Source organism: Stegostoma tigrinum, unplaced genomic scaffold (assembly GCF_030684315.1).
Source record: "Stegostoma tigrinum isolate sSteTig4 unplaced genomic scaffold, sSteTig4.hap1 scaffold_83, whole genome shotgun sequence".
NCBI classification, from domain to species: Eukaryota; Metazoa; Chordata; class Chondrichthyes; order Orectolobiformes; family Stegostomatidae; genus Stegostoma; species Stegostoma tigrinum.
Genome location: NW_026728779.1, coordinates 829,086 through 853,261, shown reverse-complemented (window position 1 = coordinate 853,261; position 24,176 = coordinate 829,086). Strand labels below are relative to the sequence as shown.

At 42.2% G+C, this 24,176-nt stretch overlaps 1 pseudogene; it reads right to left on the bottom strand.

Moving 5' to 3' along the window:
- LOC132209306 (utrophin-like) overlaps positions 1-19,649 on the bottom strand; it is a 91,824-nt pseudogene extending 72,175 nt beyond the window's left edge.
- Positions 19,650-24,176: the final 4,527 nt, after the last annotated feature.

The window sequence follows — 24,176 nt, the reverse complement described above, 5'->3', positions numbered from 1 at the left end:
GAGATTTTGGCCTGCTGATGTGCATATCTGACTGAAAGAAGCATTTCAGTGAAACCAGCATCAAAAGTTGAGTCGTTGGGTGAGGTTGGGATTTTGGCATTCTGAAGTGCTTATCTCGCTGAAATAAGCATTTGTGTAAATCCAGGATCGAAAGTTGGGTGTTTTGGTGAAGTTTAGATTTTGGCCTGCTGATGTGCATATCTGACTCAAAGAATCATTTCAGTGAAACCAGTATCAAAATTTGAGTCGTTTGGTGAGGTTGAGGTTTTGGCATTCTGAAGTGCTTCTCTCGCTGAAATAAGCACTTCAGTGAACTCAGCATCGAAAGATGTGTGGTTTTGTGAAGTTGTGATTTTGGACTTCTTGAAGTGCTTATCTGACAGAAATAAGCTCTTCAGTGAAACCAGCATCATAAGTTTTGTGGTTCTGTGAAGTTGGGATTTTGGTCTTCTGAAGTGCTTATCTCACTGAAATAAGCATTTGGGTAAATCCAGGATCGAAAGTTGGGTGGTTTGGTGAAGTTGAGATTTTGGCCTTCTGAAGTGCTTATCTGACTGAAAGAAGCATTTCAGTGAAACCAGCATCAAAAGTTGAGTCGTTTGGTGAGGTTGGGATTTTGGCATTCTGAAGTGCTTATCTCGCTGAAATAAGCACTGCAGTGAGCCCAGCATCGAAAGTTGAATGGTTTCGAGAAGTTGAGATTTTGACTATTTGAAGTGCTTATCTCACTGAAATAAGCAATTCAGTGAAACCAGCATCAAAAGATGAGTCGTTTGGTGAGGTTGGGATTTTGGCGTAGTGAAGTGCTTATCTCTCTGAAATAAGCACTTCAGTGAACCCAGCATCGAAAGTTGAGTGGTTTGGTGAAGTTTAGATTTTGGTCTTCTGAAGTGCTTAACTCACTGAAATAAGCAATTCAGTGAAAGCAGCATCAAAAGATGAGTCGTTTGGTGAGGTTGGGATTTTGGCATAGTGAAGTGCTTATCTCTCTGAAATAAGCACTTCAGTGAACCCAGCATCGAAAGTTGAGTGGTTTGGTGAAGTTTAGATTTTGGTCTTCTGAAGTGCTTAACTCACTGAAATAAGCATTTGGGTAAATCCAGGATCGTAAGTTGCGTGGTTTGTTGATGTTGAGATTTTGGACTTCTGATGTGCATATCTGACTGAAAGAAGCATTTCAGTGAAATCAGCACCAAAAGTTGAGTCGTTTAGTGAAGTTTAGATTTTGGCCTTCTGAAGTGCTTATCTCGCTGAAATAAGCAATTCAGTGAACTCAGCATCGAAAGATGTGTGGTTTTGTGAAGTTGTGATTTTGGCCTTCTGAAGTGCTTATCTGACTGAAATAAGCTTTTCAGTGACACCAGCATCATAAGTTTTGTGGTTTGGTGAAGTTGGGATTTTGGACTTCTGAAGTGCTTATCTCACTGAAATAAGTACTTCAGTGAACCCAGCATAGAAAGTTGAGTGGTTTGGTCAAGTTTAGATTTTGGTTTTCTGAAGTGCTTATCTCACTGAAATAAGCATTTGGGTAAATCCAGGATCGAAAGTTGGGTGGTGTGGTGAAGTTTAGATTTTGGCCTTCTGAAGTGCTTATATCACTGAAACAAGCAATTCAGTGAAACCAGTATCAAAAGTTGAGTCGTTTGGTGAGGTTGGGATTTTGGCGTCGTGAAGTGCTTATCTCTCTGAAATAAGCACTTCAGTGAACCCAGCATCGAAAGTTCAGTGGTTTGGTGAAGTTTACATTTTGGTCTTCTGATGTGCTTATCTCACTGAAAGAAGCATTTGGGTAAATCCAGGATCGAAAGTTGGGTGGTTTGGTGAAGTTGAGATTTTGGCCTGCTGATGTGCATATCTGACTGAAAGAAGCATTTCAGTGAAACCAGCATCAAAAGTTGAGTCGTTGGGTGAGGTTGGGATTTTGGCATTCTGAAGTGCTTATCTCGCTGAAATAAGCATTTGTGTAAATCCAGGATCGAAAGTTGGGTGTTTTGGTGAAGTTTAGATTTTGGCCTGCTGATGTGCATATCTGACTCAAAGAATCATTTCAGTGAAACCAGTATCAAAATTTGAGTCGTTTGGTGAGGTTGAGGTTTTGGCATTCTGAAGTGCTTCTCTCGCTGAAATAAGCACTTCAGTGAACTCAGCATCGAAAGATGTGTGGTTTTGTGAAGTTGTGATTTTGGACTTCTTGAAGTGCTTATCTGACAGAAATAAGCTCTTCAGTGAAACCAGCATCATAAGTTTTGTGGTTCTGTGAAGTTGGGATTTTGGTCTTCTGAAGTGCTTATCTCACTGAAATAAGCATTTGGGTAAATCCAGGATCGAAAGTTGGGTGGTTTGGTGAAGTTGAGATTTTGGCCTTCTGAAGTGCGTATCTGACTGAAAGAAGCATTTCAGTGAAACCAGCATCAAAAGTTGAGTCGTTTGGTGAGGTTGGGATTTTGGCATTCTGAAGTGCTTATCTCGCTGAAATAAGCACTGCAGTGAGCCCAGCATCGAAAGTTGAATGGTTTCGAGAAGTTGAGATTTTGACTATTTGAAGTGCTTATCTCACTGAAATAAGCAATTCAGTGAAACCAGCATCAAAAGATGAGTCGTTTGGTGAGGTTGGGATTTTGGCGTAGTGAAGTGCTTATCTCTATGAAATAAGCACTTCAGTGAACCCAGCATCGAAAGTTGAGTGGTTTGGTGAAGTTTAGATTTTGGTCTTCTGAAGTGCATAACTCACTGAAATAAGCAGTTGGGTACATCTAGGATCGTAAGTTGCGTGCTTTGTTGATGTTGAAATTTTGGACTTCTGATGTGCATATCTGACTGAAAGAAGCAATTCAGTGAAACCAGCATCAAAAGTTGAGTCGTTTGGTGAAGTTGGGATTTTGGCATTCTGAAGTGCTTATCTCGCTGAAATAAGCACTTCAGTGAACTCAGCATCGAAAGATGTGTGGTTTTGTGAAGTTGTGATTTTGGCCTTCTGAAGTGCTTATCTCACTGAAATAAGCAATTCAGTGAAACCAGCATCATAAGTTTTGTGGTTTGGTGAAGTTGGGATTTTGGACTTCTGAAGTGCTTATCTCAATGAAATAAGCACTTCAGTGAAACCAGCATCAAAAGTTGAGTCAGAGATAATGGGAACTGCAGATGCTGGAGATTCCAAGATAATAAAATGTGAGGCTGGATGAACACAGCAGGCCAAGCAGCATCTCAGGAGCACAAAAGCTGACGTTTCGGGCCTAGACCCTTCATCAGAGAGGGGGATGGGGGGAGGGAACTGGAATAAATAGGGAGAGAGGGGGAGGCGGACCGAAGATGGAGAGCAAAGAAGATAGGTGGAGAGGGTGTAGGTGGGGAGGTAGGGAGGGGATAGGTCAGTCCAGGGAAGACGGACAGGTCAAGGAGGTGGGATGAGGTTAGTAGGTAGCTGGGGGTGCGGCTGGGGGTGGGAGGAAGGGATGGGTGAGAGGAAGAACCGGTTAGGGAGGCAGAGACAGGTTGGACTGGTTTTGGGATGCAGTGGGTGGGGGGGAAGAGCTGGGCTGGTTGTGTGGTGCAGTGGCGGGAGGGGATGAACTGGGCTGGTTTAGGGATGCAGTGGGGGAAGGGGAGATTTTGAAACTGGTGAAGTCCACATTGATACCATATGGCTGCAGGGTTCCCAGGCGGAATATGAGTTGCTGTTCCTGCAACCTTCGGGTGGCATCATTGTGGCAGTGCAGGAATGATGCCACCCGAAGGTTGCAGGAACAGCAACTCATATTCCGCCTGGGAACCCTGCAGCCATATGGTATCAATGTGGACTTCACCAGTTTCAAAATCTCCCCTTCCCCCACTGCATCCCTAAACCAGCCCAGTTCATCCCCTCCCCCCACTGCACCACACAACCAGCCCAGCTCTTCCCCCCCACCCACTGCATCCCAAAACCAGTCCAACCTGTCTCTGCCTCCCTAATCGGTTCTTCCTCTCACCCATCCCTTCCTCCCACCCCCAGCCGCACCCCCAGCTACCTACTAACCTCATCCCACCTCCTTGACCTGTCCGTCTTCCCTGGACTGACCTATCCCCTCCCTACCTCCCCACCTACACCCTCTCCACCTATCTTCTTTGCTCTCCATCTTCGGTCCGCCTCCCCCTCTCTCCCTATTTATTCCAGTTCCCTCCCCCCATCCCCCTCTCTGATGAAGGGTCTAGGCCCGAAACGTCAGCTTTTGTGCTCCTGAGATGCTGCTTGGCCTGCTGTGTTCATCCAGCCTCACATTTTATTATCTCAAAAGTTGAGTCGTTTAGTGAAGTTTAGATTTTGGCCTTCTGAAGTGCTTATCTCACTGAAATAAGCAATTCAGTGAAACCAGCATCGCAAGTTGAGTGGTTTGGTGAAGTTTAGATTTTGGTTTTCTGAAGTGCTATTCTCACTGAAATAAGCATTTGGGAAAATCCAGGATCGAAAGTTGGGTGGTTTGGTGAAGTTCAGATTTTGGCCTTCTGAAGTGCTAATCTCACTGAAATAAGCAATTCAGTGAAACCAGCATCAAAAGTTGAGTCGTTTGGTGAGGTTAGGATTTTGGCGTCATGAAGTGCTTATCTCACTGAAATAACATCTTCAGTGAAACCAGCCTCATAAGTTTTGTGGTTTGGTGAAGTTGGGATTTTGGTCTTCTGAAGTGCTTATCTCACTGAAATAAGCACTTCAGTGAACCCAGCATCATAAGTTTTGTGGTTTGGTGAAGTTGGGATTTTGGACTTCTGAAGTGCTTATCTCACTGAAATAAGCATTTGTTTAAATCCAGGATCGAAAGTTGGGTGGTTTGGTGAAGTTTAGGATTTTGGCCTTCTGATGTGCACATCTGACTGAAATAAGCAATTCAGTGAAACCAGCATCAATACATGAGACGATTGCTGGGGTTGGGATTTTGGCCTTCTGAAGTGCTTGTCTGACTGACATAAGCATTTGGGTAATTCCAGCATCAAAAGTTGAGCCGTATAGTGAAGTTCAGTTTTTGGTCTACTGAAGTGCTTATCTCACTGAAATAAGCAATTCAGTGAAACCAGCATCAAAAGTTGAGTCATTTGGTCAGGTTGGGATTTTGGCTTTCTGAAGTGCTTATCTCTCAGAAATAAGCACTTCAGTGAAACCAGCATGGAAAGTTGAGTGGTTTGGTGAAGTTTAGATTTGGGTCTTCTGAAGTGCTTATCTCAATGAAATAAGCACTTCAGTGAACCCAGCATCGAAAGTTGGGTGGTTTGGTGAAGTTGAGATTTTGGCCTTCTGAAGTGCTTATCTGGCTCTAAGAAGCATTTCAGTGAAACCAGCATCAAAAGTTGAGTCGTTTGGTGAGGTTTGGATTTTGGCCCTCTGAAGAGCCTATCTCACAAAGATAAGCACTTCATTCAAAACAACATCGAAATTTGAGTGGTTTGGTGAAGTTTAGATTTTGGTCTTCTGAAAAGCTTATCTCACTGAAATAAGCATTTGGGTAAATCAAGCATCAAAAGTTGAGTCGTTTAGTGAAGATTTGATATCGGCCTTCTGAAGTGCTTATCTCACTGAAATAAGCAATTCAGTGAAACCAGCATCAAAAGTTGAGTCGTTTGGTGAGGTTGGGATTTTGGCGTCGTGAAGTGTTTATCTCTCTGAAATAAGCACCTCAGTGAACTCAGCATCGAAAGATGTGTAGTTTTGTGAAGTTGTAATTTTTGCCTTCTGAAGTGCTTATCTGACAGAAATACGCTCTTCAGTGAAACCAGCATCCTAAGTTTTGTGGTTTGGTGAAGTTTGGAATTTGGACTTCTGAAGTGCTTATCTCACTGAAATAAGCATTTGGGTAAAACCAGGATCGAAAGTTGGGTGGTTTGGTGAAGTTGAGATTTTGGCCTTCTGATGTGCATATCTGACTGAAAGAAGCATTTCAGTGAAACCAGCATCAAAAGTTGAGTCGTTTGGTGAGGTTCTGATTTTGGCATTCTGATGTGCTTATCTGACTGAAATAATCTCTTCAGTGAAACCAGCATAAGTTTTGTGGTTTGGTGAAGTTGGGATATTGGACTTCTGAAGTGCTTATCTCACTGAAAATAAGCACTTCAGTGAACCCAGCATCGCAAGTTGAGTGGTTAGGTGAAGTTTAGATTTTGGTCTTCTGAAGTGCTTATCTCACTGAAATAAGCACTTCAGTGAACCCAGCATCAAAAGTTGAGTGGATGGTGAAGTTTAGATTTTGGTCTTCTGAAGTGCTTATCTCACTGAAAGAAGCATTTGTGTAAATCCAGGATCGAAAGTTGGGTGGTTTGGTGAAGTTTAGATTTTGGCCATCTGATGTGCATATCTAAATGAAAGAAGCATTTCAGTGAAATCAGCATCCAAAGTTGAGTCGTTTAGCGAAGTTTAGATTTTGGCATTCTGAAGTGCTTATCTCACTGAAATAAGCAATTCAGTGAACCCAGCATCGAAAGTTGAGTGGTTGGGTGAAGTTTAGATTTTGGTCTTCTGAAGTGCCTATCTCACTGAAATAAGCATTTGGGTAAATCCAGGATCGAAAGTTGGGTGGTTTGGTGAAGTTGAGAATTTGGCCTTCTGATGTGCATTTCTGACTGAAAGAAGCATTTCAGTGAATTCAGCATCACAGTTGAGTCGTTTACTGAAGTTTAGATTTTGGCCTTCTGAAGTGCTTATCTCACTGAAATAAGTAATTCAGTGAAACCAGCATCAAAAGTTTAGTCGTTTGGTGAGTTTGGCGTACTGAAGTGCTTATATCACTGAAATAAGCACTTCAGTGAACCCAGCATCGAAAGTTGAGTGGTTTCGTGAAGTTCAGATTTTGGTCTTCTGAAGTGCTTATCTCACTGAAATAAGCATTTGGGTAAATCCAGGATCGAAAGTTGGGTGGTTTTGTGAAGTTGAGATTTTGGCCTTCTGAAGTGCTTATCTGACTGAAAGAAGCATTTCAGTGAAACCAGCATCAAAAGTTGAGTCGTTTGGTGAGGTTGGGATTTTGGCATTCTGTCGTGCTTATCTCGCTGAAATAAGCAATTCAGTGAACTCAGCAACGAAAGATGTGTGGTTTTGTGAAGTTGTGATTTTAGCCTTCTGAAGTGCTTATCTGACTGAAATAAGCTCTTCAGTGAAACCAGCATTATAAGTTTTGTGGTTTGGACAAGTTTAGATTTTGGTTTTCTGAAGTGCTTATCTCACTGAAATAAGCATTTGGGTAAATCCAGGATCGAAAGTTGGGTGGTTTGGTGAAGTTGAGATTATGGCCTTCTGAAGTGCTTATCTGACTGAAAGAAGCATTTCAGTGAAACCAGCATCAAAAGTTGAGTCGTTTAGTGAAGTTGGGATTTTGGACTTCTGAAGTGCTTATCTCACTGAAATAAGCACTTCAGTGAACCCAGCATCGCAAGTTGAGTGGTTTGGTGAAGTTTAGATTTTGGTCTTCTGAAGTGCTTATCTCACTGAAATAAGCAATTCAGTGAAACCAGCATCAAAAGTTGAGTCGTTTGGTGAGGTTAGGATTTTGGCATCGTGAAGTGCTTATCTCACTGAAATAAGCACTTCAGTGAACCCAGCATCGAAAGTTGAGTGGTTTCGTGAAGTTTAGATTTTGGTCTTCTCAAGTGCTTTTCTCACTGAAATAAGCATTTGGGTAAATCCAGGATCGAAAGTTGGGTGGTTTTGTGAAGTTGAGATTTTGGCCTTCTGAAGTGCTTATCTGACTGAAAGAAGCATTTCAGTGAAACCAGCATCAAAAGTTGAGTCGTTTGGTGATGTTGAGATCTTGGACTTCTGATGTGCATATCTGACTGAAAGAAGCATTTCAGTGAAATCAGCATCAAAAATTGAGTCGTTTAGTGAAGTTTAGATTTTGGCCTTCTGACGTGCTTATCTGACTGAAATAAGCTCTTCAGTGAAACCAGCATCATTTGTTTTGTGGTTTGGTGAAGTTGGGATTTTGCACTTCTGAAGTGCTTATTCACTGAAATAAGCACTTCAGTGAACACAGTATCATAAGTTTTGTGGTTTGGTGAAGTTGGGATTTTGGACTTCTGAAGTGCTTATCTCACTGAAATAAGCATTTGTGTAAATCCAGGATCGAAAGTTGGGTGGTTTGGTGAAGTTTAGGATTTTGGCCTTCTGATGTGCACATCTGACTGAAATAAGCAATTCAGTGAAACCAGCATCAATACATGAGACGATTGCTGGGGTTGGGATTTTGGCCTTCTGAAGTGCTTATCTGACAGAAATACGCTCTTCAGTGAAACCAGCATCCTAAGTTTTGTGGTTTGGTGAAGTTTGGAATTTGGACTTCTGAAGTGCTTATCTCACTGAAATAAGCATTTGGGTAAAACCAGGATCGAAAGTTGGGTGGTTTGGTGAAGTTGAGATTTTGGCCTTCTGATGTGCATATCTGACTGAAAGAAGCATTTCAGTGAAACCAGCATCAAAAGTTGAGTCGTTTGGTGAGGTTCTGATTTTGGCATTCTGATGTGCTTATCTGACTGAAATAATCTCTTCAGTGAAACCAGCATCATAAGTTTTGTGGTTTGGTGAAGTTGGGATATTGGACTTCTGAAGTGCTTATCTCACTGAAAATAAGCACTTCAGTGAACCCAGCATCGCAAGTTGAGTGGTTAGGTGAAGTTTAGATTTTGGTCTTCTGAAGTGCTTATCTCACTGAAATAAGCACTTCAGTGAACCCAGCATCAAAAGTTGAGTGGATGGTGAAGTTTAGATTTTGGTCTTCTGAAGTGCTTATCTCACTGAAAGAAGCATTTGTGTAAATCCAGGATCGAAAGTTGGGTGGTTTGGTGAAGTTTAGATTTTGGCCATCTGATGTGCATATCTAAATGAAAGAAGCATTTCAGTGAAATCAGCATCCAAAGTTGAGTCGTTTAGCGAAGTTTAGATTTTGGCATTCTGAAGTGCTTATCTCACTGAAATAAGCAATTCAGTGAACCCAGCATCGAAAGTTGAGTGGTTGGGTGAAGTTTAGATTTTGGTCTTCTGAAGTGCCTATCTCACTGAAATAAGCATTTGGGTAAATCCAGGATCGAAAGTTGGGTGGTTTGGTGAAGTTGAGAATTTGGCCTTCTGATGTGCATTTCTGACTGAAAGAAGCATTTCAGTGAATTCAGCATCACAGTTGAGTCGTTTACTGAAGTTTAGATTTTGGCCTTCTGAAGTGCTTATCTCACTGAAATAAGTAATTCAGTGAAACCAGCATCAAAAGTTTAGTCGTTTGGTGAGTTTGGCGTACTGAAGTGCTTATATCACTGAAATAAGCATTTGGGTAAATCCAGGATCGAAAGTTTGGTGGTTTTGTGAAGTTGAGATTTTGGCCTTCTGAAGTGCTTATCTGACTGAAAGAAGCATTTCAGTGAAACCAGCATCAAAAGTTGAGTCGTTTGGTGAGGTTGGGATTTTGGCATTCTGTCGTGCTTATCTCGCTGAAATAAGCAATTCAGTGAACTCAGCAACGAAAGATGTGTGGTTTTGTGAAGTTGTGATTTTAGCCTTCTGAAGTGCTTATCTGACTGAAATAAGCTCTTCAGTGAAACCAGCATTATAAGTTTTGTGGTTTGGACAAGTTTAGATTTTGGTTTTCTGAAGTGCTTATCTCACTGAAATAAGCATTTGGGTAAATCCAGGATCGAAAGTTGGGTGGTTTGGTGAAGTTGAGATTATGGCCTTCTGAAGTGCTTATCTGACTGAAAGAAGCATTTCAGTGAAACCAGCATCAAAAGTTGAGTCGTTTAGTGAAGTTGGGATTTTGGACTTCTGAAGTGCTTATCTCACTGAAATAAGCACTTCAGTGAACCCAGCATCGCAAGTTGAGTGGTTTGGTGAAGTTTAGATTTTGGTCTTCTGAAGTGCTTATCTCACTGAAATAAGCAATTCAGTGAAACCAGCATCAAAAGTTGAGTCGTTTGGTGAGGTTAGGATTTTGGCATCGTGAAGTGCTTATCTCACTGAAATAAGCACTTCAGTGAACCCAGCATCGAAAGTTGAGTGGTTTCGTGAAGTTTAGATTTTGGTCTTCTCAAGTGCTTTTCTCACTGAAATAAGCATTTGGGTAAATCCAGGATCGAAAGTTGGGTGGTTTTGTGAAGTTGAGATTTTGGCCTTCTGAAGTGCTTATCTGACTGAAAGAAGCATTTCAGTGAAACCAGCATCAAAAGTTGAGTCGTTTGGTGATGTTGAGATCTTGGACTTCTGATGTGCATATCTGACTGAAAGAAGCATTTCAGTGAAATCAGCATCAAAAATTGAGTCGTTTAGTGAAGTTTAGATTTTGGCCTTCTGACGTGCTTATCTGACTGAAATAAGCTCTTCAGTGAAACCAGCATCATTTGTTTTGTGGTTTGGTGAAGTTGGGATTTTGCACTTCTGAAGTGCTTATTCACTGAAATAAGCACTTCAGTGAACACAGTATCATAAGTTTTGTGGTTTGGTGAAGTTGGGATTTTGGACTTCTGAAGTGCTTATCTCACTGAAATAAGCATTTGTGTAAATCCAGGATCGAAAGTTGGGTGGTTTGGTGAAGTTTAGGATTTTGGCCTTCTGATGTGCACATCTGACTGAAATAAGCAATTCAGTGAAACCAGCATCAATACATGAGACGATTGCTGGGGTTGGGATTTTGGCCTTCTGAAGTGCTTTTCTGACTGACATAAGCATTTGGGTAATTCCAGCATCAAAAGTTGAGCCGTATAGTGAAGTTCAGTTTTTGGTCTACTGAAGTGCTTATCTCACTGAAATAAGCAATTCAGTGAAACCAGCATCAAAAGTTGAGTCATTTGGTCAGGTTGGGATTTTGGCTTTCTGAAGTGCTTATCTCTCAGAAATAAGCACTTCAGTGAAACCAGCATGGAAAGTTGAGTGGTTTGGTGAAGTTTAGATTTTGGTCTTCTGAAGTGCTTATCTCAATGAAATAAGCACTTCAGTGAACCCAGCATCGAAAGTTGGGTGGTTTGGTGAAGTTGAGATTTTGGCCTTCTGAAGTGCTTATCTGGCTCTAAGAAGCATTTCAGTGAAACCAGCATCAAAAGTTGAGTCGTTTGGTGAGGTTCGGATTTTGGCCCTCTGAAGAGCCTATCTCACAAAGATAAGCACTTCAGTGAACCCAGCATCAAAAGTTGAGTGGATGGTGAAGTTTAGATTTTGGTCTTCTGAAAAGCTTATCTCACTGAAATAAGCATTTGGGTAAATCAAGCATCAAAAGTTGAGTCGTTTAGTGAAGATTTGATATCGGTCTTCTGAAGTGCTTATCTCACTGAAATAAGCAATTCAGTGAAACCACAATCAATAGGTGAGACGATTGCTGAGGTTGGGATTTTGGCATTCTGAAGTGCTTATCTCACTGAAATAAGCTCTTCAGTGAACTCAGCATCGAAAGATGTGTGGTTTTGTGAAGTTGTGATTTTGGCCTTCTGAAGTGCTTAACTGACTGAAATAAGCTCTTCAGTGAACCCAGCATCATAAGTTTTGTGTTTTGGTGAAGTTGGGATTTTGGTCTTCTGAAAAGCTTATCTCACTGAAATAAGCATTTGGGTAAATCAAGCATCAAAAGTTGAGTCGTTTAGTGAAGATTTGATATCGGTCTTCTGAAGTGCTTATCTCACTGAAATAAGCATTTGGGTAAATCCAGGATCGAAAGTTGGGTGGTTTTGTGAAGTTGAGATTTTGGCCTTCTGAAGTGCTTATCTGACTGAAAGAAGCATTTCAGTGAAACCAGCATCAAAAGTTGAGTCGTTTGGTGAGGTTGGGATTTTGGCATTCTGTCGTGCTTATCTCGCTGAAATAAGCAATTCAGTGAACTCAGCAACGAAAGATGTGTGGTTTTGTGAAGTTGTGATTTTAGCCTTCTGAAGTGCTTATCTGACTGAAATAAGCTCTTCAGTGAAACCAGCATTATAAGTTTTGTGGTTTGGACAAGTTTAGATTTTGGTTTTCTGAAGTGCTTATCTCACTGAAATAAGCATTTGGGTAAATCCAGGATCGAAAGTTGGGTGGTTTGGTGAAGTTGAGATTATGGCCTTCTGAAGTGCTTATCTGACTGAAAGAAGCATTTCAGTGAAACCAGCATCAAAAGTTGAGTCGTTTAGTGAAGTTGGGATTTTGGACTTCTGAAGTGCTTATCTCACTGAAATAAGCACTTCAGTGAACCCAGCATCGCAAGTTGAGTGGTTTGGTGAAGTTTAGATTTTGGTCTTCTGAAGTGCTTATCTCACTGAAATAAGCAATTCAGTGAAACCAGCATCAAAAGTTGAGTCGTTTGGTGAGGTTTAGATTTTGGTCTTCTCAAGTGCTTTTCTCACTGAAATAAGCATTTGGGTAAATCCAGGATCGAAAGTTGGGTGGTTTTGTGAAGTTGAGATTTTGGCCTTCTGAAGTGCTTATCTGACTGAAAGAAGCATTTCAGTGAAACCAGCATCAAAAGTTGAGTCGTTTGGTGATGTTGAGATCTTGGACTTCTGATGTGCATATCTGACTCAAAGAAGCATTTCAGTGAAATCAGCATCAAAAATTGAGTCGTTTAGTGAAGTTTAGATTTTGGCCTTCTGACGTGCTTATCTGACTGAAATAAGCTCTTCAGTGAAACCAGCATCATTTGTTTTGTGGTTTGGTGAAGTTGGGATTTTGCACTTCTGAAGTGCTTATTCACTGAAATAAGCACTTCAGTGAACACAGTATCATAAGTTTTGTGGTTTGGTGAAGTTGGGATTTTGGACTTCTGAAGTGCTTATCTCACTGAAATAAGCATTTGTGTAAATCCAGGATCGAAAGTTGGGTGGTTTGGTGAAGTTTAGGATTTTGGCCTTCTGATGTGCACATCTGACTGAAATAAGCAATTCAGTGAAACCAGCATCAATACATGAGACGATTGCTGGGGTTGGGATTTTGGCCTTCTGAAGTGCTTTTCTGACTGACATAAGCATTTGGGTAATTCCAGCATCAAAAGTTGAGCCGTATAGTGAAGTTCAGTTTTTGGTCTACTGAAGTGCTTATCTCACTGAAATAAGCAATTCAGTGAAACCAACATCAAAAGTTGAGTCATTTGGTCAGGTTGGGATTTTGGCTTTCTGAAGTGCTTATCTCTCAGAAATAAGCACTTCAGTGAAACCAGCATGGAAAGTTGAGTGGTTTGGTGAAGTTTAGATTTTGGTCTTCTGAAGTGCTTATCTCAATGAAATAAGCACTTCAGTGAACCCAGCATCGAAAGTTGGGTGGTTTGGTGAAGTTGAGATTTTGGCCTTCTGAAGTGCTTATCTGGCTCTAAGAAGCATTTCAGTGAAACCAGCATCAAAAGTTGAGTCGTTTGGTGAGGTTCGGATTTTGGCCCTCTGAAGAGCCTATCTCACAAAGATAAGCACTTCATTCAAAACAGCATTGAAATTTGAGTGGTTTGGTGAAGTTTAGATTTTGGTCTTCTGAAAAGCTTATCTCACTGAAATAAGCATTTGGGTAAATCAAGCATCAAAAGTTGAGTCGTTTAGTGAAGATTTGATATCGGTCTTCTGAAGTGCTTATCTCACTGAAATAAGCAATTCAGTGAAACCACAATCAATAGGTGAGACGATTGCTGAGGTTGGGATTTTGGCATTCTGAAGTGCTTATCTCACTGAAATAAGCTCTTCAGTGAACTCAGCATCGAAAGATGTGTGGTTTTGTGAAGTTGTGATTTTGGCCTTCTGAAGTGCTTAACTGACTGAAATAAGCTCTTCAGTGAACCCAGCATCATAAGTTTTGTGTTTTGGTGAAGTTGGGATTTTGGTCTTCTGAAAAGCTTATCTCACTGAAATAAGCATTTGGGTAAATCAAGCATCAAAAGTTGAGTCGTTTAGTGAAGATTTGATATCGGTCTTCTGAAGTGCTTATCTCACTGAAATAAGCATTTGGGTAAATCCAGGATCGAAAGTTGGGTGGTTTTGTGAAGTTGAGATTTTGGCCTTCTGAAGTGCTTATCTGACTGAAAGAAGCATTTCAGTGAAACCAGCATCAAAAGTTGAGTCGTTTGGTGAGGTTGGGATTTTGGCATTCTGTCGTGCTTATCTCGCTGAAATAAGCAATTCAGTGAACTCAGCAACGAAAGATGTGTGGTTTTGTGAAGTTGTGATTTTAGCCTTCTGAAGTGCTTATCTGACTGAAATAAGCTCTTCAGTGAAACCAGCATTACAAGTTTTGTGGTTTGGACAAGTTTAGATTTTGGTTTTCTGAAGTGCTTATCTCACTGAAATAAGCATTTGGGTAAATCCAGGATCGAAAGTTGGGTGGTTTGGTGAAGTTGAGATTATGGCCTTCTGAAGTGCTTATCTGACTGAAAGAAGCATTTCAGTGAAACCAGCATCAAAAGTTGAGTCGTTTAGTGAAGTTGGGATTTTGGACTTCTGAAGTGCTTATCTCACTGAAATAAGCACTTCAGTGAACCCAGCATCGCAAGTTGAGTGGTTTGGTGAAGTTTAGATTTTGGTCTTCTGAAGTGCTTATCTCACTGAAATAAGCAATTCAGTGAAACCAGCATCAAAAGTTGAGTCGTTTGGTGAGGTTTAGATTTTGGTCTTCTCAAGTGCTTTTCTCACTGAAATAAGCATTTGGGTAAATCCAGGATCGAAAGTTGGGTGGTTTTGTGAAGTTGAGATTTTGGCCTTCTGAAGTGCTTATCTGACTGAAAGAAGCATTTCAGTGAAACCAGCATCAAAAGTTGAGTCGTTTGGTGATGTTGAGATCTTGGACTTCTGATGTGCATATCTGACTCAAAGAAGCATTTCAGTGAAATCAGCATCAAAAATTGAGTCGTTTAGTGAAGTTTAGATTTTGGCCTTCTGACGTGCTTATCTGACTGAAATAAGCTCTTCAGTGAAACCAGCATCATTTGTTTTGTGGTTTGGTGAAGTTGGGATTTTGCACTTCTGAAGTGCTTATTCACTGAAATAAGCACTTCAGTGAACACAGTATCATAAGTTTTGTGGTTTGGTGAAGTTGGGATTTTGGACTTCTGAAGTGCTTATCTCACTGAAATAAGCATTTGTGTAAATCCAGGATCGAAAGTTGGGTGGTTTGGTGAAGTTTAGGATTTTGGCCTTCTGATGTGCACATCTGACTGAAATAAGCAATTCAGTGAAACCAGCATCAATACATGAGACGATTGCTGGGGTTGGGATTTTGGCCTTCTGAAGTGCTTTTCTGACTGACATAAGCATTTGGGTAATTCCAGCATCAAAAGTTGAGCCGTATAGTGAAGTTCAGTTTTTGGTCTACTGAAGTGCTTATCTCACTGAAATAAGCAATTCAGTGAAACCAACATCAAAAGTTGAGTCATTTGGTCAGGTTGGGATTTTGGCTTTCTGAAGTGCTTATCTCTCAGAAATAAGCACTTCAGTGAAACCAGCATGGAAAGTTGAGTGGTTTGGTGAAGTTTAGATTTTGGTCTTCTGAAGTGCTTATCTCAATGAAATAAGCACTTCAGTGAACCCAGCATCGAAAGTTGGGTGGTTTGGTGAAGTTGAGATTTTGGCCTTCTGAAGTGCTTATCTGGCTCTAAGAAGCATTTCAGTGAAACCAGCATCAAAAGTTGAGTCGTTTGGTGAGGTTCGGATTTTGGCCCTCTGAAGAGCCTATCTCACAAAGATAAGCACTTCATTCAAAACAGCATTGAAATTTGAGTGGTTTGGTGAAGTTTAGATTTTGGTCTTCTGAAAAGCTTATCTCACTGAAATAAGCATTTGGGTAAATCAAGCATCAAAAGTTGAGTCGTTTAGTGAAGATTTGATATCGGTCTTCTGAAGTGCTTATCTCACTGAAATAAGCAATTCAGTGAAACCACAATCAATAGGTGAGACGATTGCTGAGGTTGGGATTTTGGCATTCTGAAGTGCTTATCTCACTGAAATAAGCTCTTCAGTGAACTCAGCATCGAAAGATGTGTGGTTTTGTGAAGTTGTGATTTTGGCCTTCTGAAGTGCTTAACTGACTGAAATAAGCTCTTCAGTGAACCCAGCATCATAAGTTTTGTGTTTTGGTGAAGTTGGGATTTTGGACTTCTGAAGTGCTTATCTGACTGAAAGAAGCATTCCAATAAAACCTGCATCAAAAGTTGAGTCGTTCGATGAGGTTGGGATTTTAGCATCCTGAAGAGATTATCTCACAGAGATAAGCAATTCATTCAAAATAACATCAAAATTTGAGTGGTTTGGTGAAGTTTAGATTTTGGTCTTCTGAAGTGCTTATCTCACTGAAATAAGCATTTGGGTAAATCCAGGATCGAAAGTTGGGTGGTTTGGTGAAGTTGAGATTTTGGCCTTCTGAAGTGCTTATCTCACTGAAATAAGCAATTCAGTGAAACCAGCATCAAAATTTGAGTCGTTTGGTGAGTTTGGGATTTTGGCGTAGTGAAGTGCTTATCTCTATGAAATAAGCACTTCAGTGAACCCAGCATCGAAAGTTGAGTGGTCAAGTGAACTTTAGATTTTGGTCTTCTGAAGTGCTTATCTCACTGAAATAAGCATTTGGGAAAATCCAGGATCGAAAGTTGGTTGGTTTGGTGAAGTTGAGATTTTGGCCTTCTGATGTGCATATCTGACTCACAGAAGCATTTCAGTGTAACCAGCATCCAAAGTTGAGTCGTTTGGTAAGGTTGGGATTTTGGCATTCTAAAGTGCTTATCTCGCTGAAATAAGCAGTTCAGTGAACTCAGCATCGAAAGATGTGTGGTTTTGTGAAGTTGTGATTTTGGCCTTCTGAAGTGCTTATCTGACTGAAATAAGCTCTTCAGTGTTTCCAGCATCATAAGTTTTGTGGTTTGGTGAGGTTAGGATTTTGGCGTCGTGAAGTGCTTATCTCACTGAAATAAGCACTTCAGTGAACCCAGCATCGAAAGTTGAGTGGTTTCGTGAAGTTTAGATTTTGGTCTTCTGAAGTGCTTTTCTGACTGAAAGAAGCATTTCAGTAAAACCAGCATCAAAAGTTGAGTCGTTTGGTGAGGTTGGGATTTTGGCATTCTGAAGTGCTTATCTGACTGAAATAAGCAATTCAGTCAACTCAGCATCGAAAGAAGTGTGGTTTTGTGAAGTTGTGATTTTGGCCTTCTCAAGTGCTTATCTGACTGAAATAAGCTCTTCAGTGAAACCAGCATCCTAAGTTTTGTGGTTTGGTGAAGTTTGGAATTTGGACTTCTGAAGTGCTTATCTCACTGAAATAAGCATTTGGGTAAAACCAGGATCGAAAGTTGGGTGGTTTGGTGAAGTTGAGATTTTGGCCTTCTGATGTGCATATCTGACTGAAAGAAGCATTTCAGTGAAACCAGCATCAAAAGTTGAGTCGTTTGGTGAGGTTCGGATTTTGGCATTCTGAAGTGGTTATCACTCTGAAACAAGCACTTCAGACAACCCAGCATGGAAAGTTGAGTGGTTTGGTGAAGTTTAGATTTTGGTCTTCTGCAAAGCTTATCTCACTGAATTATGCATTTGGGAAAATCCAGCATCAAAAGTTGAGTCGTTTAGTGAAGATTTGATATTGGTCTTCTGAAGTGCTTATCTCACTGAAATAAGCAATTCAGTGAAACCAGCATCAAAAGTTGAGTCGATTGCTGAGGTTGGGATTTTGTCCTTCTGAAGAGCTTATCTCACTGAAATAAGCTCTTCAGTGAACCCAGCATCATAAGTTTAGTGGTTTGGTGAAGGTGGGATTTTGGACTTCTGATGTGCTTATCTGACTGAAATAAGCATTTCAGTGCAACCAGCATCTAAAGTCGAGTCGTTTGGTGAGGTTGGGATTTTGGCCTTCCGAAGAGCTTATCTCACAAAGATAAGCACTTCATTGAAAACAACATCGAAATTTGAGTGGTTTGGATGAAGTTTTGATTTTTGTCTTCTGATGTGCATATCTCACTGAAATAAGCATTTGGGTAATTCCAACATCAAAAGTTGAGTCGTATAGTGAAGTTCAGATTTTGGTCTTCTGAAGGGCTTATCTCACTGAAATAAGCAATTCAGTGAAACCAGCGACAAAAGTTGAGTCGTTTGGTGAAGTTGGGACTTTGTCCTTTTGAAGTGCTTATCTCGCTGAAATAAGCACTTGAGTGAACCCAGCATCGAAAGTTGGGTGGTTTTGTGAAGTTGAGATTTTGTCCTTCCGAAGTGCTTATCTGACTGAAAAAAGCATTTCAGTGAAACCAGCATCAATAGTTGAGTCGTTTGGTGACGTTCGGATTTTGGCATTCTGAAGTGGTTATCACTCTGAAATAAGCTCTTCAGTGAACCCAGCATCATAAGTTTAGGGGTTTGATGAAGTTGCGATTTTGGCCTTCTGAAGTGCTTATCTGACGGAAACTCGTATTTCAGTGAAACCAGCATCAAAAGTTGAGTGGTTTGGTGAGGTTGGGATTTTGGCCTTCTGAAGAGCTTATCTCACAGAGATGAGCACGTCATTCAAAACAATATCTAAATTTGAGTGGTTTGGTGAAGTTTAGATTTTGGTATTCTGAAGTTCTTATCTGACTGAAAGAAGCACTTCAGTGAACCCAGCATTGAAAGTTGAGTCGTTTGGTGAGGTTGGGATTTTGGCCTTCTGAAGTGCTTATCTCGCTGAAATAAGCACTTCATTTAACCCAGCTTCGAAATTTGAGTGGTTTGGTGAAGTTGAGAATTTGGTCTTCTGAATTGCTTATCTGACTGAAAGAAACATTTCAGTGAAACCAGCATGAAAAGTTGAGTCGTTTGGTGAGGTTGGGATTTTGGCCTTCTGAAGAGCTTATCTCACAGAGATAAGCACTTCATTGAAAACAACATCGAAATTTGAGTGGTTTGGATGAAGTTTTGATTTTCGTCTTCTGATGTGCATATCTCACTGAAATAAGCATTTGGGTAATTCCAACATCAAAAGTTGAGTCGTATAGTGAAGTTCAGATTTTGGTCTTCTGAAGGGCTTATCTCACTGAAATAAGCAATTCAGTGAAACCAGCGACAAAAGTTGAGTCGTTTGGTGAAGTTGGGACTTTGTCCTTTTGAAGTGCTTATCTCGCTGATATAAGCACTTGAGTGAACCCAGCATCGGAAGTTGGGTGGTTTGGTGAAGTTGAGATTTTGGCATTCTGAAGTGCTTATCTCGCTGAAATAAGCACTTCATTTAACCCAGCTTCGAAAGTTGAGTCGTTTGGTGAACTTGAGATTTTGGTCTTCAAAAAGTGCTTATCTCACTGAAATCAGCATTTCAGTGAAACGAGCATCAGAGATGGAGTCGTTCGGTGTTGTTGTCATTTTGGTCTTCTGAAGTGCTTCTCTCACTGAAATAAGCACTTCAGTAAACCCAGCATCGAAAGTTGAGTGGTTTGGTGAAGTTTAGATTTTGGTATTCTGATGGGCTTATCTCACTGAAATAAGCACTTCAGTGAACCCAGCATCGACAGTTGAATCGTTTGGTGAAGTTGAGATTTTAATCTTCTGAACTGCTTATCTCACTGAAATACGCACTTCAGTGAACGCAGCATCAAAAGTTGAGTGGTTTGGTGAAGTTGATATTTTTGTCTTCTGAATTGCTTATCTCACTGAAATAAGCATTTCAGTGAAGCCAGCATCAAAAGTTTATTTGTTTGGTCAAGTTGAGATTTTTGTCTTCTGAAGCGCTTCTCTCACTGAAATAAGCATTGCAGTGAACTCACCGTCATAAGTTGAGAGGGAGGGCAGTGTGGAGCGAACAAGGGAGTCACGGAGAGAGTGGTCTCTCCGGAAAGCAGACAGGGGTGGGGATGGAAAAATGTCTTGGGTGGTGGGGTCGGATTGTAAATGGCGGAATTGTCGGAGGATGATGCGTTGTATCCGGAGGTTGGTAGGGGGGTGTGTGAGAATGAGGGGGATCCTCTTAGGGCGGTTGTGGTGGGGGCGGGGTGTGAGGGATGAGTAGCGGGAAATACGGGAGACGCGGTCAAGGGCGTTCTCGATCACTGTGGGGGGAAAGTTGCGGTCCTTGAAGAACTTGGACATCTGGGATGTGCGGGAGTGGAATGTCTTATCATGGGAGCAGATGCGGCGGAGGCGGAGGAATTGGGAATAGGGGATGGAATTTTTGCAGGAGGGTGGGTGGGAGGAGGTGTATTCTAGGTAGCTGTGGGAGTCGGTGGGCTTGAAATGGAAATCAGTTACAAGCTGGTTGCCTGAGATGGAGACTGAGAGGTCCAGGAAGGTGAGGGATGTGCTGGAGATGGCACAGGTGAACTGAAGGTTGCGGTGGAAGGTGTTGGTGAAGTGGATGAACTGTTCGAGCTCCTCTGGGGAGCAAGAGGCGGCGCCGATACAGTCATCAATGTACCGGAGGAAGAGGTGGGGTTTGGGGCCTGTGTAGGTGCGCAAGAGGGACTGTTCCACGTAACCTACAAAGAGGCAGGCATAGCTGGGGCCCACGCAGGTGCCCATGGCCACCCCCTTAGTCTGTAGGAAGTGGGAGGAGTCAAAAGAGAAGTTGTTGAGGGTGAGGACGAGTTCAGCTAGGCGGATGAGAGTGTCGGTGGAGGGAGATTGGTCGGGCCTGCGGGACAGGAAGAAGCGGGGGCCTTGAGGCCATCTGCATGCGGAATGCAGGTGTATAGGGACTGGACGTCCATGGTGAATATGAGGTGTTGGGGGCCAGGGAATTGGAAGTCCTGGAGGAGGTGGAGGGCGTGGGTGGTGTCACGGACGTAGGTGGGGAGTTCCTGGACCAAAGGGGAGAAAATGGAGTCCAGATAGGTGGAGATGAGTTCGGTGGGGCAGGAGCAGGCTGAGACGATGGGTCGACCAGGGCAGGCAGGTTTGTGGATTTTGGGAAGGAGATAGAAACGGGCCGTGCGGGGTTGGGGAACAATGAGGTTGGAGGCTGTGGGTGGGAGGTCCCCTGAGGTGATGAGGTCGTGAATGGTGTTGGAGATGATGGTTTGGTGCTCGGGTGTGGGGTCATGATCGAGGGGGCGGTAGGAGGTGGTGTCGGAGAGTTGGCGTCTGGCCTCGGCGATGTAGAGGTCAGTGCGCCATCCTACCACTGCGCCACCCTTGTCTGCGGGTTTGATGGTGAGGTTGGGGTTGGAGCGGAGGGAGCGGAGGGCTGCCCATTCTGCGGGGGAGAGGTTGGAGTGGGTGAGAGGGGTGGAGAGGTTGAGGCGGTTAATGTCTCGACGGCAGTTGGAAATGAAGAGGTCGAGGGAGGGTAGGAGGCCTGGGGGTGGTGTCCAGGAGGAGGACTTGTGTTGGAAGCGGGTGAAGGGGTCAGTGGAGGGAGGGTTAGGTTCCCGGTTGAAGAAGTAGGCATGGAGGCAAAGACGGCGGTAAAACTGCTCTATGTCCAACTGTGACTAGTATTCGTTGATGTGTGGTTGTAGGGGGACAAAGGTGAGCCCCTTACTGAGGACTGACCGTTCGTCCTCAGTCAGTGGGAGGTCTGGGGGGAAGGTAAAGATGCGGCAGGGCTCGGTGTGGCTGTCTCCTCTGGGGTTGCTGGCTGTGGAGGTTGTGGGCGGAGCAATGAGGTCGTCGGCCATGGGCGGGGTTCCGTCGGCCGTGGGCGGGGTTCCGAAGTTTGGTCTGAGGAGCATTTGTTTTACTGCAAGAAGTGTGTAGTGAGCTATCAACGCAAGGTAGCTCAACTGTGGGGTCCTTACAAAAGTAATGTCAAAACTGAACAAGTTGAACTGCTGGGACAGGAGAGATTTAGCAAATATCATGTGTGGCACAGCACAATTTTTGACAAAAAAATCTGAATTCTCAGATAAAGATGCATGAAAACTGATGCTATAATAAATCATGAACTATATTCAGAATTTTCATAAAGCTCAATGATAAACTGTATTCATCAAGAACTACAGTAATATTTATATTTTATTATCGACAATTTGACAATTTCACAAACAATGAAAATGCATTTTTTTTTCACATTTTTCATTTCAATGGTTCAGCCAATTATTTTCTAACCACCATCTTTATCAGGCCGGAAAGCCATAACTAGTGGAGTGCCACACGGATCAGTCCTAGGACTACAATTATTTACTATCTACATTCATAACTTAGAGGAGGGGACAAGGCATAAATCCATCCAAATTTGCTGATGCTACAAAAATAGTGGGAGGGAATGTTCTCATGAGGACAAAGAATCTGCAAGGGGATAGACAGGTTGAGCAAGTCGGAAAAAGTTGGCAGATAGAGTTTAATGTAGGAAAGTACACTTTGGTAGGGGGTATCAAAAGATAGACTATTACTTAAATAGGGGGAAGACTCTAAAAAATTGCAGGGTAGGGGACTTGGATGCTGTAGTCCATGAAACACATACTAGCATGCAGGTGACTGATTGATTTATTGCTGTCACATGTACTCAGATACTGTGAAAAGTGTTGATTTGCATGCTGTAGAGGCAAATCATACCGTACAACGTGCAGAATACAGTGTTACAGCCACAGAGAAGATGCTGAGAGAGAGAGATCAGAATTAACATTTGAGAGGTCCGTTCAAAAGTCACAACAGAATAGAGGCTGTTCTTAAATCTATTTGTACGCGTTTTCAAACTGATGTCCTCTGCCTGACAGAAGAGGACGGAAGAGAGTATAACCAGAGTGAGGGGGTATTTTGATTATGTTGGTTGCTTTCCCAAGGCAGTGGGAAGTGTGGATGGAGTCAATGGATGGAACGCTAGTTTGCGTGATGGATTGGGCTGTGCTCATGATTCTCTTCAGCTTCTTGCAGTCTTGGGAACAGCAACTGCCATACCACACAGTGATGCATCCAGATAGGATGCATCGACAAAAATAGATAGGTTCCTCATGGACATGCTGAATTTCCTTAGCCACCTTGACCATTGCGTCGACATGGGTAGACCAGGACAGATTGTTGGTGAGCAACATTCCCAGGAACTTGACACTGTCAACCATCTCCACTTCAGCACCATTGCTGCAGACACAAGCTTCCTGAAATCAATGACCAGCTCCTTCATTTTGCTTATGTTGATGGAGAGACTGTTATCTTTCCATCATGCCAGCAAGCACTCAATTGTTTTTCCTGTAATCTGACTTATTGTTGTTTGAGGTCCGACCTACAATGGAAGCGTCATCAGCAAAATTATAAATAGAGTTGGGACCACACAGTCATGATTGCATAACGAGTATAGAGTAGGGGCCTGAGTATGCAGCTTTGCTGGGCACCGGCGTTGAGGCTTACGGTGGAGGAAGTGTTGTCACCTATCCTTACTGATTGCGGTCTCTGGGTCAGGAAGTCGAGAATCCTGTTACAGAGAGGGATGCTGAGGCCGAGGTCTCAGAGTTCAGAGAGGAGTTTGTTTGGAATTACAGTGTGGAAGGTGGAGCTCTGATCAATAAGTAACAGCCTGATGTAGGTATCCTTGTTATCCAGACATTCCAAGGATGACTGTCAGGCCAGGGATCAGCTGTAGACCTGTTGCAGTGGTAGGTGAATTGCAGAGGATCAAAGCACTTTGGTATGTTGGAGTTGATGTGAGCCATGATTATGGTGATGCAAGTAATTAAGAAGGCAAATGGAATTTTGGCCTTTATTGTAAGGAGGTTTTAGTTCAAAAAAGGGGAAGCTTTTTTGCAACTGATCAGGCTATTGAGGAGGTCACACTTGGAGAAATACAAGAAAGAATACACAGCCATGGGAAGCAGTTCAAAAGAGATTCACCGGGCTGATTCATCGGATCATGATTTATCAAGAATGGTTACACAGAACGTCTTTATTCATTCAAGTTTAGGAGAATGAGGGGTGATCTTACTGAAACACAAAATTTTGAGAGGGCTTGACAGGCTAGATGTGAAGACAATGTTTCCATTAGTGTGGAAATCTCAAACTCAGCGACATAGTTACAGAAGAAGGGAACATTTATTGAAACCTGAGATGCAAAGGAATTTCTTCTTTCAGCAGGTAGTGATTGTTTAGAATACAAGAGAATTGTGAAAGGTAGATCACTGAAAGTATTTAAAGAAGGTGGTAGATAAGATTTTTGAAATAGAGAAGTTGAGGGCTCTGAGAAGCTGGTATGGAAGAGGAGTTGAGTCCTGGGGCGGTCAGCCATGTTCTGGATGGTGAGTCAGGGTCGAGAGGTAGAACATCCAGATCCTGGTGCTATTTCTTATGTTTTTGTCTGCTTCCTAGAACCAGTAAGGAGTTTTATTGTGCTACATGGCCAAGCGAGCTACTGACACAGAACAAGACTGAAATAA